Raw genomic sequence first — 16,437 nt, 5'->3', positions numbered from 1 at the left:
CTCACTGGAGCCAGCAAGACTGTGAGAGCCATCTGCAATGCAAGACTGTGGTCTTGGAATACTTGTCAGAAGCCAAAGCAGCAGCAGAAGAAATCCAAAGGCCTCACTGCCAAACAGAGGAGAGACATGAGGCTCTTTGACATTAAACCAGAGCAACAGAGTTACGCCCATCTTTCCTAAAGGCCTTGCAACTCATCATTGCCTGGTCTTTCTGGGCAGGGTGTAGACTGGTGATTCCAGGGGCTCACTAGGCAGCTCTGTCTCCTTAGTCTCAGGGCCTTCTCTGCCTTCCGTCACAGGAGGCAGCCTCCCCCTACCAATTTTTTTTATGTCTTGGCTTGGCTTCTAAAAGTCAGGCATTGGTGAGCCAGAGAACTTCATCATTTAGTGTCTCTCCTAGGCTCACTAATAAGTGAGTCTGTTACCCATAGCCACAGACTCTCTTGGCTTTCTAGAAAAGAGGAACTGATATTCCTTAATATGGACTTTCCTATAGCTTTTAATATCCCTAGACAGAATCACCCACTCAAAGGTTACTGCCAAGGAGAGGTACTGCCTACACATGTCTGAAGTTTCTGAAAGGAATGTATCACTTTCTTGTGGGAGGATGTCTCCTTTAAGGCAGTTCTGAGTTTGTGTGTACAGCCACTATTTATAGGCTTTGTATAACACTCTATTGCCACATAGCCTTCCAGGTCCCAGAAGGCATGAGAGTGTGTCACTTTACTCTGGGACTGTCTCCATGGGGTTCTTGCAGGAAGTTCTTGTTTCAGGTTTGAGCCTGGTATTCTTGACCCTCTGACCCTGGATTTGTGTGAAAGGGCACCAAGACAAATGGTAATAGTCCCAGGGAAAATCTTTTGATCCTCTCCCTTCACTTTCTGGACAATCCCACTACTTTACACAAGGACCTGCTTTGCAAGTCTGCACCTTAACCTCCTATATCAGTGGGTTAAACAAGGTTGATGTTAATTTTGTTTCTTGTTGGGAGAATTCCTGCAGGGCTGCAGCTCCTTTTTTTCCTGAGTGTTAGCAAATAGCTTTGATCTGCCTTTTGTGATTGCTACATCTTGTCTCCATTACCTCCTCTTTGAAGTCTTATCTGAGTGTTTGCTAGGAGTTCAAAACCTATGAAAACTTGATTTAGTGATAATCCAGAAAACTGTGGTATTCCTTTACTGAGAATTTGCAATTTGTATAGTCCCTTTGGAGAGGCTTAGATAAGACATTTTGGTATATGGAACTGACTTCCTAAAGGTGTTAATTGTACAAAAATTTAAGGCCCTTTGCTTATCTACAAAGTTTCAGTCCGGAGAGACAGACCCCCTCTGAAGGTGGAAAAGTCTAAAATCATACTTAGAATGCTCTGTGCCTTCTTTCCATGGACCCCTGTGAACACACAGCAAATATACAACATTTTGGTGCGACATTGTCATGGTGCTTGAAGAAGGACAGAGGACCCTGACACTTTTAAGAATTGGAAGAAGTTCACTCTCTGGGTAAGATGACTCCAGGATTGGCAGGGTCATGGGGAATTTAAACTCCCCATCTCAGGAGCACAATGTAAAATTGCTAAAATGCTTGTTAAATGGAAAAGCAGTAACTGTACAATTTTTAAAGATAAAAATAAAATGGCTCCGGAGACAAAGAATAAATCAAGGAAAAAGGCCCATCTCAATAGAGAAAAGGGAAGGAAAGGAAATTAAAGGAAGTCCCTGGATAGTAAAGGGAGAAATGGTTAATCAAAAAACAAAAAACAAAAACGATTTTCCCGGTAAAAAGGGGGAAATTATCAAATCAAGGACTAAAAATTAAAAGTCATTGTGAACAAAAAATAAGGGAAAGAAAAAAGCCTCTTCCCAATAAAAATAGGAAGAAAAAAGTCTCTTTTTGATATAAGAAATTGAGGATAGTTGTAATTTAGAGCTCTCCCTGCCTGTCAGCTCTTTCACAGACCTGCAGGTCAGCAAAAAGAGGGGGCATCTGAATTACAAAGAATGAGTGGCAGGGCCTCACTGTTGCAGCCTGAGCAAGCACAACAGGCTCAGAGCTGAGAGTTTTCTTGTCTGTGGGCTTAACTTTGGTTTAAATGATTCTTGTTTTTTTTTTCATCACAGCAGGAATAACTCAATATTAAAGATCCCTTCCTGGGAAATATTTTTTATCTTTCCTTATAGTTGGAATAAATCATTATCAATGGTCCCTTCATGGGAGAAAGAAAAAATTTTAAACAAGCCCAACTTCTAGTAAAAAACAAGCATGGTCGGGCATAAAGTACTAAGTCAATGCTGTTTCAATATCCAGAGATATTAGTCATTCATTGTGTAAAGGATGTTCTCTTCTCTTGATTGTCTAATCATAATGTTTAATTTTTATAGTAAATGAATGGGAAGAACAGCATTTATGACTTTAAACTATAGTATTGTGTTTGCTTTTCTTTGTTGGTCATTTACTGAAGATTTGGCTCCAGTCTTTTAAGTTGCTTTCTAGAAAGTCTTGGTTAAATTGCATAAAAAATGTAACACTTGAAACAGATTGGGTGGTTAGCTTATTAGATACTATGGTTACTAAGGTAAAAGCTCATAAAAAGGATCTCTTACTGATAAGGAACTTACAAAAATTATTTTTCCACTAAGTAAAATATAGGTAAATTGTTTGACCCACACTGTTAATAATTGGCAAGTTACATTAACATGTTACTTAAGATCTGTAAAAAAGTATCCTCCTGTTAAAATTTTATAAAAATATTCCATAGTATTGCTTAAAGTTACCTCTTAAAATCCTATAGATATTGTTTTCAATGCTTTTATAGATGGCTTATGTAAAAAGGACTATGCAAATAAATGCTGGTGGTAAATTTGCTCAACTGTTATTACTTCCATATTTTAAATGTAAAGCAACTCCAATTGTAAGACAGGAGATTTAAAAAATACTGAAATAAAAAGCCGGGTGGTGATGGTACACGCCTTTAATCCCAGCACTCAGGAGGCAGAGCCAGGCAGATCTCTGTGTTTGAGGCCCTCCTGGTCTACAGAGTGAGATCCAGGACAGGTACCAAAGCTACAGAGATAAACCTTGTCTCAAAATAAATAAATAAATACTGAAAAAATGTTTTGACACACTGTTATTAATGATAAGAGGCCAAAGCTAAAATTACAAGTAAATGATATTCAAATTTCAGGCCTACCAGACACTAAAGCTGATATATCTGTAAATTTTCAAAAACCTTAAAATCCCACTTGGCCTTTACAAGAAGTCTCCACTCAATTTGTAGTCAATGGATCCTTATCTCAGATAAAAACAAAATGTAGAATGGATTAAATGTATATGGCCTGAAGGACAAATAGGTATGTTAAAGCCTTGTGTAGCTGATATCACTGTGAATTTTTGGGAGAAAAATTTGTTACAACAATGGGGAACTCAAATTAATGTTCTTACAATTTCAGAAACAGCTCACAAAATGATGTTAAAAAGGGGGTAAAATCCTAGGAAAGGTATTGGAAAAAAATTGTTGAGAAAAATAAGAGGATATACAGTAGGATATCCTCTTTGTTTTGTTCAACAGCAGGATAAAATAGGAATTGGCTATCCAAATTTGGAGTAGGAGCCACTCCTGGTAATCTAACTAGTTAAAAGGTCTAACTAATAAGCCTACATGGGTGGGGCAGTGGCCCCTAATTAAAGAAAAGTTACAGGCACTTGAACAACTAGTAAAAGAACAGTTAGATGCTATGCACATAAAGGAAACTACTAGTCCTTGGAATTTTCCTGTTTGTAATAAAAAAGGAATCTGGAAAATGGAGATTATTAATTGACTTAAAAGTGATTAATAAGATGATTCAACCTATGAGATCTTTATAGTCTGGAATACCTTTATCTTCCTTATTATCTAAAGATTGGCCTATTATAGTTATTGATTCACAAGATTGCTTCTTTATTATTCCTTTACAAGAACAGGATAGAGAAAAATTTGCTTTTCCAATTCCTACTAATAATAATGCTCAACCAGTAAAATGATGTCATTGGAATGTCCTTCCCCAAGGAATGTTAAATAGCCCAACTTTACGTCAATATTTTGTACATCAATCACTACAAATGGTTTGTAAACAATTTCTTCAATCTATTATCATTATATGGATGATATTTTATTGGCTGCTTCTGATACAGATACATTAGAAAAAAATGTTTATGGTACAGAAAATTTTACCCTGTTGGGGACTACAAATTTCTCCTGAAAAAAATGCAAAGAGGAGATTCTTTTAGTTATTTAGGATTTAAATTAAGTAAACAGAGAATTCAGCTGCAAAAAGTCCAGATTTGGGGAGATCAAATGCACACTCTTAATGATTTAAAAAAAATATTGGGTGATATTAATTGGTTACCTGTTGTATGATATTTTGTTTGTGTTCTGACAAATAAAGCTTTCCTGGAGATCAGAGGGTAGAGCTAGCCACTAATTAACCATAAAGGCCAGGCAGTGGTGGCACACACCTTTAATTCTATCATGTGGGATGAGGAAGCAGGAAGATAAGGAGTTCAAGGCCACCCTGGGCTATACAAGATTGAACCAGTATAAAAGAGAAACAGAGCTAGGTAGTGGTGGCTCACACCTTTAAGCCCAGCACATGGGAGGCTCACACCTTTAATCCCAGCAGTAAGAAGGATCATGCCTTTGATCCCAGCACATGGGAGGTGGGGACAGGAATATAAGGTGGTGGGTGGAGACAGGATCTACCCACCCATTCAGTCTAAGGATTCATGGAGATGGGATATCCCCCATTCAGTCTGAGATTTTGTAGAGGCTTTAAGAAATCTTTCTAGTCGTTGCCTGCTCTGCTGATCTTTCAGCTTTCACCCTTGACATCTGACTCCAGGTTTTTATTATTAAGGTTAATTAGGATCACACTTCAGTTACATCCTACCATTGGATTGTGTACTCAAGAATTAAATAATTTGCTTCAGATTTTGCAAGGTGACTCAGATTTAAACAGTCCAAAGGAATTAACAGCTGAGGCTTAAAGTGCATTAGCCTAAGTTGAACAAAAATTACAAAATGCCTATGTGGATCGATTAGATCTCATAACTAAATGTATTTTAGTAATCATTCCCCTACTGAATTCATTATGCAGAGGGAGGATAATATTTTGGAATGGATTTTCCTAGCTCACAAACAGAGGAAAATGTTAACGACCTATACAAAAAAAGTTTCTGATTTAATCATAAAGGGAAGAATAAGACTTTTTCAATTGTTAGGAATGGATCCAGCTGAGATTGTAGTACCCTATACTAATGCTGAAATTGTGCAATTATGGGTGATTAATGATGAGTGGCAAAGAGCTTGTAATAATTCCCTAGGAGAACTTAACAACAAATATCCAAAAAGTAAGTGACTTCAACTTATAAAAAGAACTGAATGGATTATTCCCTACATAGTGAAAAGAACATCTATTTGTGGGGCTCTTACATTTTATACAGCTGTGAATAAATTAAGAATAGATGGTTATAAAGCAGAAAGCATCAGTAAAGTTATTCAAAGTCTATGATTCAATTCAAAAATCAGAGTTATATGCCATTCTGATGGTTTTATTAGACTTTAATGAATCTCTTAATATAATTAGTGATTCCTAATATGTGGAAATGGTGGTATTGCATATAGAAACTGCTAAACGTATTCCTGATAATTCAGAATTAACTTTATTATTTGTACAACCACAATAGGCAATCCAAGAAAGGACTTGCCCACTTTATATTGCCTGGACCATTAGCAAAAGGAAATGAAGAAATTGATCAATTACTGATAGGAAATGTATTGAAAGCCTCAGAATTTCACAAGAAACATCATGTTAACAGTTGGAGCTTAAAGAAATGTAGATGTATTTCTAAATGGTCTTATTAAATAAAAACACAGAGCCAGATATAGGAATGAAAGCCTGGGAGAGATCAGGGAAATAGGGAAAGTCACAGCTAACCTTACTCACCAACTTGGCAGCTTCCAAATGCGATTCCTTCCTGTCTACCCACACCTTGCTGTTCTGCCATCTGATTTGCTCTGTCCATTCAGCTACATCATTTTCTCATCCTACCCAGCTCTGTCACTTCCTCTCTGTCTGTACAGACCTCCACAGTTAACTAGTTTTGGAATTTTTGGCGTGTGCCACTACACCTGGCTCTGTTTCCAGTATGGCCTTGAACACACAAAGATCCTGCCTACCAAGTGATAGGATTAAAGGCATTGCCTGACTTCTTTGTTTACTTAAAATGGCTTGCTATTTCATCTGATCTCCAGGCAAGCTTTATTTATTAAAGCACAAATAAAATATCACCATATTTCAGCATAAATAAAATATCACCACAAAGAAAAAATATTTCATTACTTGGCAACAAGCTAAGGAAATTAGAAAAAAAAATGTCCTGCTTGTTCTTTGTATATGCAAGTTCCTTTACCTGCAGGAACTAATCTTAAAGGTACATACACAAAGAAATGAAATTTGGCAAATGGATGTATTTCATTTAGCATAATTTGGAAAATTAAAACACATTCATCATATCCTTGATACATACTTTGGATTTTAATTGGCACCTGCATTAAGTTCTGAAAAGGCTGATTCTATAATTACACTTTCATTAGAAACAAAGGCTATAATGGACATGCCAATACAAAATAAAAATGATAACACCTCAGCATATATCTCCTGCAAAATGACACTTTTTTTTTTACAGGTTACAACATAAAACACATTACAGAGATACTATATAATCCTACCAGACAAGCAATTGTTGAAGGACCTAATAACACTCTAAAGGAGATGCTTGTCAAACAGAAGAATGATATGAGGACCCCTAGGTATAGACTGCACAATGCTTTACTTACCTTAAATTTTTTAATTGCTAATGAAACAGTAACAACAGCTACTGACAGGCATTGGACGATACAAAAACTCCTGTGTACTGAAAGGTTGCCTTTATATCATTATGGAAAATGGGAAAGGTGTTATGATGGGGTTGAGGTTATGCTTATGTTTCTGGAGGAGATTAGAACTTGTGGATACCATCAAAATTAATAAAGCTTAGACATGAGCAAGAGAAGTCTCCTGGATGCTTCCTGTTACTGAGATGCATCTGGGAAGGAAAAAACACAGGAATGCCTTTGGAGCAGACAGCTAATCCTCCTACTTGGGGACAGCTTACGAATTTATATGACAAAGGGGAGGTGGTAATTCCTATGACTCAGAAACCTCTGAATTTTACAAATCTATTACTTTTCATGCTACCTATGGTAACTTTACAGGTAAAAGGGACTGATCATAGTTACTTGGATTTTACTCCTAATCCTCCAATTAATTTAGCAGTAAGGTGGGGAAATATGGATGTTCCTGTGGTAGTTAGTAAATCTTCTTGGCTATCTGGTCCTTATGATAACTGAGGCCCTGCTCAGCCAATGGAGGAGGGTAAAGAAATTAAAAATTATACTGTACTGTGGGAGCATAAAGAATTCCTATTCATATGGGAAATGGAATTCAGTGTCTAAATATAACCTCTCAAGTATGACTATCGACAGTGCTACCTAAGATTATCATAGTAAGTTTTATATACTTCATGCATCTGGTTTTAAAGGGCAGGTGATTAATGCTACTAGATCCATAAATCTGCCATTCTGTGAGATGAGGGTTACCAACAAGGAATCTGACTGGATACATTGGCAACAGTGCAAGATTGAGAAACCTAGAGTGCTAATTTATATGTCCTATAATCAGTGGAGACATCACTGATTGGAGCCCTTATGGCTCCCCTCAAGGAAAATATTCTCACTTAGAATTAAAATTGAAGTGGTATAGTTTGAGTGGAACTGTAGAAATTAGTTCTTATGTTAATGAACCTATCCAATGGCATGGAGTTGGAATGTCAAGTTGTCTCCTGCAATTTGACAATTCAATTTGTACTAACTTGTGAAAGTTATCAAGTGCCTCCCACCCTCTTTTTTTTATAATTTTTTTTACTTAAAAATTTTTTTCATTCATTTTACATACCAACCTGTTTCCCCTCCTCCCCTTCTCCTACTTCTCCCCACCTCCCTGCCCCCATCCCACCCCATCTCCTCATAGAGGGTAAGGCCTCCCTTGGGTAATCAACACAGGCTGGCATACCAAGTTGGGGCTGGACCTAGCCCCTCCCCACTGCATAAGGGCTGAGTAAGATATCTCACCACAGGGAATGGGCTCTAAAAGCCAGTTCATGTATCCAGGATAAGTCCTGGTCCCATTGCCAGGGGACACACAAAGACATCAAGCCACACAACTTTCACCCCCATTCAGAGGGCTTAGTGTGGTCCAATGCAGGCTCCCCGGTTGTCAGTCCATAGTCCATGAGCTCCCACTAGCTTGGGTCAGCTATCACTGAGATTTTTTCCCATCATAATCCTGACCTCCCATCCCCCTTGCTCCTGTAATCCTTCCTCCCTCTAGTCAACTGAAATCCATGATCTTGGCCAATTGCTTGGCTATCGGTCTCTGCATCTGCTTCCATCAGTCACTGGATGTAGGTTCAGACGTAGGTTCAATGATGACAGTTAGGGTAGACACCAATCTCAGTTGCAGGGGAAAGCTAGTTCAAGCACTCTCTCCACCAATGCTACAAGTCTTAGATGGGGATAATCTTGTGAGTTTCTGGGGTTTTCAATAGCTGCAGATTTCTTCCCATCCCCTTCATGGAACGTTCTGTCAAGATATCTCTTTCAATGCTCTCCCTCCCTATGTCTCCCCAAACTCGGCCATCTCAAGTACTCATGTTCCCACCTTCCATCCCCTCCCTCTATTTCCCACTCCCAGTTTACCCAGGAGATCTTGACCCTTTCCCATTCCTGGGGCAATCCACATGTGTCCCTCTTGGTGTCCTCTTTACATAGCTTCTCTAGGGTTGTGGATTGTAGCCAGGTTATCCTTTGCTTTGCATCTAATATTCACTTATGAGTGAGTATATTACTGTGTTGGTCTTTCTGGGTCTCACTCAGGTCTCACTGGTTACCTCACTTAGGATTATTTTTTCTTGTTCTATCCATTTGCCTACAAAATTCATGATGACTTTTTTTTTTTGCCACTGCGTAATACACAAATTTCTGTATCCATTCTTCAGTTGAAAGGCATCTAGGTTGTTTCCGGGTTCTAGCTATTATAAATAATGCTGCTATGAACATAGTGGAACAAATGTCCTTGTGGTGTCCTTGAACATCTTTCTGGGTATATACCCAGAAGTGGTATTGCTGGATCTTGAAGTTGGTTGATTCCCAATTTTCTGAGATACTGCCATACTGATTTCCAGAGTGGCTGTACAAGATTGCATTCCCACCAGCATTGGAGGAGTGTTCCCCTTTCTCCACATCCTCTCCAACACAAGCTGTCATCATTGTTTTTTATCTTAACCATTGTAACAGGTGTAAGACGGTATCTCAGAGTTGTTTTAATTTGCCTTTCCCTGATGGCTAAGGATGTTGAACATTTCCTTAAATGTCTTTCGGCCATTTGAGAGTCTTCTCTTGAGAATTCCCTGTTAGCTCTGTAGCCCATTTTTTATTGGATTGTTTGATATTTTGCTGTCTAGTTTCTTGAATTCTTTATATGTTTTAGAAATCAGCCCTCTGTCAGATGTGGGGTTGGTAAAGATCTTTTCCCATTCTGTATGCTGCCTTTTGTCTTATTGACAGTGTCCTTTACATTAAAGAAACTTCTCAGTTTGAGTAGGTTCCATTTATTAATATTTGCACTCAGTGTCTATGCTACTGGTGTTATATTTAGGAAGTGGTCTCCTGTGCCAATGCATTCAAGACTATTTCCTACTTTCTCTTCTTTTTTTTTTTTTTTTTTTTTTTTTTTTTTTTTTTGGTTTTTCGAGACAGGGTTTCTCTGTGTAGCTTTGCGCCTTTCCTGGGACTCACTTGGTAGCCCAGGCTGGCCTCGAACTCACAGAGATCCGCCTGGCTCTGCCTCCCGAGTGCTGGGATTAAAGGCGTGCGCCACCACCGCCCGGCTACTTTCTCTTCTATCAGGTTCAGTGTAACTGGATTTATTAATTCACTTGGTTTTGAGTTTTGTACATGGTAATAGATATGGATCTATTTGCATTCTTCTATATGTAGATACCCAGTTATGCCAGCAGCATTTGTTGAAGACACTTTTTTTTTGCACTGTATAATTTTGGCTTCTTTGGCAAAATTGAGGTTGTCACAGGAGTATGGATTAATGTCAGGGTCTTCAATTTGATTCCACTGATCAACATGTCTGTTTTTATGCAAATATCAAGCTGTCTTTATTATTATAACTATATAGTAGAGCTTGAAGTCAGGGATGGTGATGCCTCTGGAAGTTCCTTTATTGCATAGGATTGTTTTGGCTATCCTGGGTTTTTTGCTTTTCCATGTGATGTTGAGTATTGTTGTTTCAAGTTCTGTGAAGAATTGCATTGGGATTTTGATGGGTATTGCATTGAATCTATAGATTGCTTTTGGTAAGATTGCCACTTTTACCATGTTGATCCTCCATATGCCATAACATGGGGTATCTTTCCATTTTCTGATACCTTCTTCAGTTTCTTTCTTCGAAGACTTAAAGTTCTTGTCATACAGGTCTTTCATTTGTTTGTTTAGAGTTACCCAAAGATATTTTATGTTATTTGTGGCTATTATAAATGGTGATGCTTCTCCGATTTCTTTCTCAGCCCATTTATCATTTGTATATAGGAGGACTACTGATTTTTTGGAGTTAATCTTATATCCTGCCGCGTTACTGGTACTGAAGCTGTTTATCAGCTGCATACTATTATATCATCTGCAGATAAAGGAAGTTTGACTTCTTTTCCAATTTGCATCCCCTTGATCTCCTTTTGTTGTCTTATTGTTCTAGCTAGAACTTCAAGTGCTATATTGAATAGATATGAGAAGAGTGGACATCCTGTTCTTATTCCTGATATTAGTGGAATTGCTTTGAATTTCTCACCATTTAGTTTGATGTTGGCTGTTGACTTGCTGTATATTGCCTTTATTATGTTTAGGTATGTTCCTTATATCCCTGATCTCTCCAAGACCTTTATTATGAAGAGGTGTTGGATTTTATCAAAGGCTTTTTTAGCATCTAATGAGATGATGATGTGGGTTTTTTTTCCTTTCAGTTTGTTTATATGGTGTATTACATTGACAGATTTTCATATGTTGAACCATCCCTGCATCTTGGGGATAAAGCCTACTTGATCATGATGGATGATTTTTTGATGTGTTCTTGGATTTGGTTTGCTAATATTTTATTGGGAATTTTTGCATCAATGTTCATGAGGGAAATTGGTCTGTAATTCTCTTTCCTAGTTGTGTGGTTTGGGTATGAGGGTAACTGTAGCTTTGTAAAAAGAGTTTGGCAATATTCCTTCTGTTTCTATCATTTGGAACAGTTTTAGGAATATTGATATCAGCCCTTTTTGAATTCTGGTAGAGTTCTGTGCTGAAACCATCTTGTCTTGGGCTTTTTTTTTGGTTGGGAGATTTTGATGGCTGCTTCTATTTCCTTAGGGGTTATAGGCCTATTTAAATTGTTTATCTGATCTTGTTTTAATTTTGATATATGGTACCTGTCCAAACAATTGTCCATTTCTTTTACATTTTCCAATTTTTGGAGTACAGGTTTTCAAAGTATAATCTAATGATTCTCTCGATTTCTTCAGTGTCTCTTATTATGTCCCCCTTTTCATTTCTAATTTTGTTAATTTGGATATTCTCTCTCTGCTTTTTGGTTAGTTTGGATAAGGGTTTGTCTATCTTGTTGATTTTCTCAAAGAACTACCTTTTTGTTTAATTGATTCTTTATCTTATTCTCTTTGTTTTTTTTTTATTGATTTCAGCCCTCAGTTTGATTATTTCTTGTCTTCTACTCCTCCTGGGTGAGTTTGCTTCTTTTTGTTGTAGAGCTTTCACGTGTGCTGTTAAGTCACTAGTGTGAGATTTCTCCAACTTCTTTATGTGGGCATTTAGTCTTATGAATTTTCCTCTTAGCACTGCTTTCATAGTGTCCCATAAGTTTGGGTATGTTGTGCATTCATTTTCATTAAATTTGTGGAAGTCTTTAATTTCTTTCTTTATTTCTTACTTGACCCATTGGTGATTCAGTTGAGCATTATTCAGTTTCCATGAGTTTGTAGCTTTCTGCATTTTGTATTGTTGTTGATTTCTAACTTTAAGCCATGGTGGTCTGATAAGTTACAGGGGGTCTCTCCAATTTTTTTGTATCTGTTGATATTTGTTTTGTTACCAAGTATGTTGTCAATTTTGGAGAAGGTTCCATGGGGTGCTGAAAAGAATGTATATTCTTTTGTTTGGGTGAAATGTTCTATAGATATCTGTTATGTTCATTTGAGTCATAACATCTATTAGTTTCCTTATTTCTCTGTTAAATTTCTGTATGGCCGACCTGTCCAGTGGAGACAGTAGGGTGTTGAAGTCTCCCACTATTAGGGTGTGGTGTTTGATGTGTGATTTGAGCTTTAGTGCTGTGGGATGTTCTGTATGCTGTGGATGTGTTGCTCTGATTGGTTGATAAATAAAATGCTGATTGACCAGTAGCCAGGCTGGAAGTATAGGCAGGATAAACAGACAAGGAGAATTGTGAGAAGTAGAAGGCTGAGTCAGGAGACACTGCTAGCCGCCGCCAGAAGAAGCAACATGTAAAGATACCGGTAAGTCATGAGCCATGTGGCAAGGTATAGATTAATAGAAATGGGTTAATTTAAGATATAAGAACTAGATAGCAAGAAACCTGCCATGGCCATACAGTTTATAAGTAATAGAAGTCTATGGGTGTTTATTTGGGTCTGAGTGGCTCCGGGTCCAGGTGGGACTGGAGATAACTCCAGCTGCACTTTAGTAATGTTTCTTTTACAAATGTAGGTGCCCTTGTAATAGGGGCATAAATGTTCAAAATTGAGACTTCATCCTAATGGATTTTTCCTGTGATGAATATGAAATGCCCTTTTTCATCTGTTTTGTTTGATTTTTGTTTGAAGTCTATTGTGTTAGATATTAGGATAACTACACCCTAGGTAGTTCCTTAGGTCCATTTGATTGGATATTTTTTTCTAGCCTTTTTTTACTTTGAGGTAGTGTCTGTCTTTGAGATTGAGGTATGTTTCTTGTATGCAGCAGGAAGATGGATCCTGTTTTTGTATCCATTCTGTTAGCCTTTGTCGTTTTACAGGTGAATTGAATCCATTGATATTAAGGGATATTAATGACCAGTGCCTGTTAATTCCTGTTTTTTTTTTTGGTGTTTGTTTTGGTGGTGGTAGTGTGTGTGTTTCCCTTCTTTGGGATTTGTTGGTGTAACTTTATCTTTTGCCAGTGTTTTGTTAGTTGCCGTAACTGCCCTGGGTTGGAGTTTTCCTTCTAGTACTTTCTGTGGGGCTGGATTTGTGGATATGCAATGTTTAAATCTGGTTTTATAATGGAATATCTTGTTTTCTCCATCTACAGTGATTGAAAGCTTTGCTGGGTATAATAGTCTGGACTGGAATCTGTGCTCTCTTAGTATCTGCATAACATCTATCCAGGAACTTCTGGCTTCCAGAGTTTCCATTGAGAACTCAGGTATAATTCTGATAGGTCTGCCTTTATATGTTATTTGAACTTTTCCCTTTGTTGCTCTTAATATTCTTTTTTTTATTCTGTATGTATAGTGTTTTGACTATTATGTGGCATTGGAACTTTTTTGTGGTCCAGTTTATTAGGTGTTCTATATGCTTCTTGTACCTTCATAGGCATGTCTGTCTTTAGGTTGGGAAAGTTTTTTTCTATAATTTTGTTGAATATATTTTCTGTACCTTTGAGCTGGAATTCTTCTCCTTCTTCTATCCCTATTATTCTTAGGTTTGGTCTTTTCATGGTGTCCTAGATTTCCTGGATGTTTTGTGTTAAAAATTTGCTGGATTTCAACATTTTCTTTGACCGATGAATCTATTTCCTCTATAGTATCCTCAGTGCCTGATATTCTCTCTTCCATTTCTTTTATTCTGTTGGTAATGCTTGCCTCTGTAGTTTCTGTTCATTTATTCAGATTTTCCTTTTCCTGAGTTCCCTAAGTTTGAGTTTCTTTATTGCCTCTATTTCAGTTTTCAAGTCTTGAACTGTTTCCTTCACTTGTTTGGTTGTTATTTCTTGGGTCTATTCATTTTAAGAGATTTATTGATTTCCTCCAACTTTTTGTTTGTCTTTTCCTCCGTTTCTTTAAGGGAATTTTTCATTTCCTGTTTTAGTGCCTCTATCATCTTTATGAAGTTGTTTTTAAGGTCATTTTCTTCTGGAACATCTGCTTTGGGATGTTCAGGTTTGGCTGTTTTAGGATTACTAGGTTCTGATGGTACTGCATTGCTCTTTATGTTGTTTAATGTGTTCTTACACTGCAGTCTACCCATTACTTCCTTTAATATAAACAGGTGGAGCTCCAGATCACTCTTCTTTCAATTGGTGCAGGTGGACCCTCTGGGTCCTGTGGTTGCTCTTCTTCCCAATTGGTCCAGGATAAGGCATATGGCTCTGGTGGTCACTGGTGCCTAATAGGATGGTTGGCCAGAGGTGGGGGTAGGAGGAGGCTGATTCCCAGTCTCTGGAGCTGCACTTGGTGGGGGGAGTGGCACTGAATGTGCCTTCAGGGCCTAGGGGGACTGAGCAGTCTGGAGACTGGGGCCTCACCTGTTCCCAATTGGTGCAGGGTGGGCATACAGGCCTGGTTACCTCCCATCCTCTTCAAGTATGGGAAGAAAAGTTACACATTAAGGATGGTAAGTATGCTTTGTCTTTTAGACTGATTGAAAGCCATCCTTTTATGGCTTGTGTACCATTACCTTACTAGCTACTACATGGGCCTGTACAATTCTACCCTAATAAATACTGCATCACTTGTGAATGCTGTACCCTTCATACCTGTGTTAATTCTAGTATGTCTTTAAACTTACTATTTCAAAGTTTATATATTCTTAGAGCAAGGACAATGATCTGGATACCAGTGAAGTTGTTCGATGTCATGTCAAGGCAAACACATTTGATGAACCTGGTTCAGAAGTTAGCTGAAAGAATATTAAGAAGAATACATCAAATGGTTGGATTGATTATTGCAGTTATTATGAGAATTATTGCACTGACTGCTACTGGTGCATCAGCCAGAGTGGTGTGTAGCTAGAGTTTTCCTGCTTGCCCACAGTCAGGACAAATCTCTCTCACCTGCCAGTCCCACAGCCACTCAGACCCGACCAAGTAAACACAGAGACTTATATTGCTTACAAACTGTATGGCCGTGGCAGGCTTCTCGCTAACTGCTCTTACAGCTTAAATTAATCCATTTCCATTAATCTATACCTTGCCACATGGCTCGTGGCTTACCGGCATCTTCACATGCTGTTTGTCATTGTGGCGGCTGGCAGTGTCTCTCTGACTCAGCCTTCCACTTCCCAGCTATATTCTCCTCCTTGTCCTGCCTACACTTCCTGCCTAGCCAATGGCCAGTCAGTGTTTTATTTATTGACTAATTAGCAACACATTTGCCATACAGAACATCCCACAGCAGTGGTGCTTCATAAAGAAATTCCAACTACTGGGTTTGTTAGAAACTGGCATAAGCATTCTACAGAACTTTGGACTGAACAAAATAAAATAGATAATGAGATAGTTAATGTATTAGCTGATTTGAGACAAGCTGGTATATTGTTGAGAGATCAGTTAGAACTATCAAAGGAGCAAATAAAGTTAAAATGTGATTGGAAAGTTATTGTATTACTCCTTTAAAGTTTAATGAAAGCAAGTATGGTTGGGAAAAGATTAAGATGCATTTGATGGGTCACCCTAACTCTTCTCAAATGATTTATGATTTACAGAAAGAAAGTAAGATTTTTTTAAAGTTACCTGATATGACAAGAATGAATGTTATGGAAAGCCTTGCAGGTACTATAACCTCATTCAACCCTGTACATCACTTTAATAGATTTCTTGTTTTAGCAAGTGTTACTCTTTTGCTAGCAACAGGAACCTTATTTGCTTTAAGATGTGTTTTGATTTACTTATATAAGATTGTAAAACAGAAAGACAGAGAAAAGGCTGTATTTGCTGTGAAGCTCCATAACCTCCAAAATAATTAATTGTTGCATGTAAAAAGGGGCATATGTTGGGAGAATTTCTGCAGAACTGCAGCTGGTTTGATTCCTGAGTGTTAGCACCTAGCTTTGATCTGCCTTTTGTGATTGCTACCTCCTGTCTCCATTATCTCCTGTTTGAAGTCTTATCTGAGAGTTTGCTAGGAGTTCAAAGCCTATGAAAACTTGGTTTAGGGACAACCCAGAAAACTGTAGTATTCCTTTACTGAGAATTTGCATTTGGCATTGTCTCATTGAGGGGCTTAGATAAGAGGTATATGGAAATGA

Source organism: Peromyscus californicus, unplaced genomic scaffold (genome assembly GCF_007827085.1).
Source record: "Peromyscus californicus insignis strain IS unplaced genomic scaffold, ASM782708v3 Scaffold_4__1_contigs__length_199733344, whole genome shotgun sequence".
Lineage (NCBI taxonomy): Eukaryota > Metazoa > Chordata > Mammalia > Rodentia > Cricetidae > Peromyscus > Peromyscus californicus.
Note: the sequence above shows the minus strand (reverse complement) of the source record.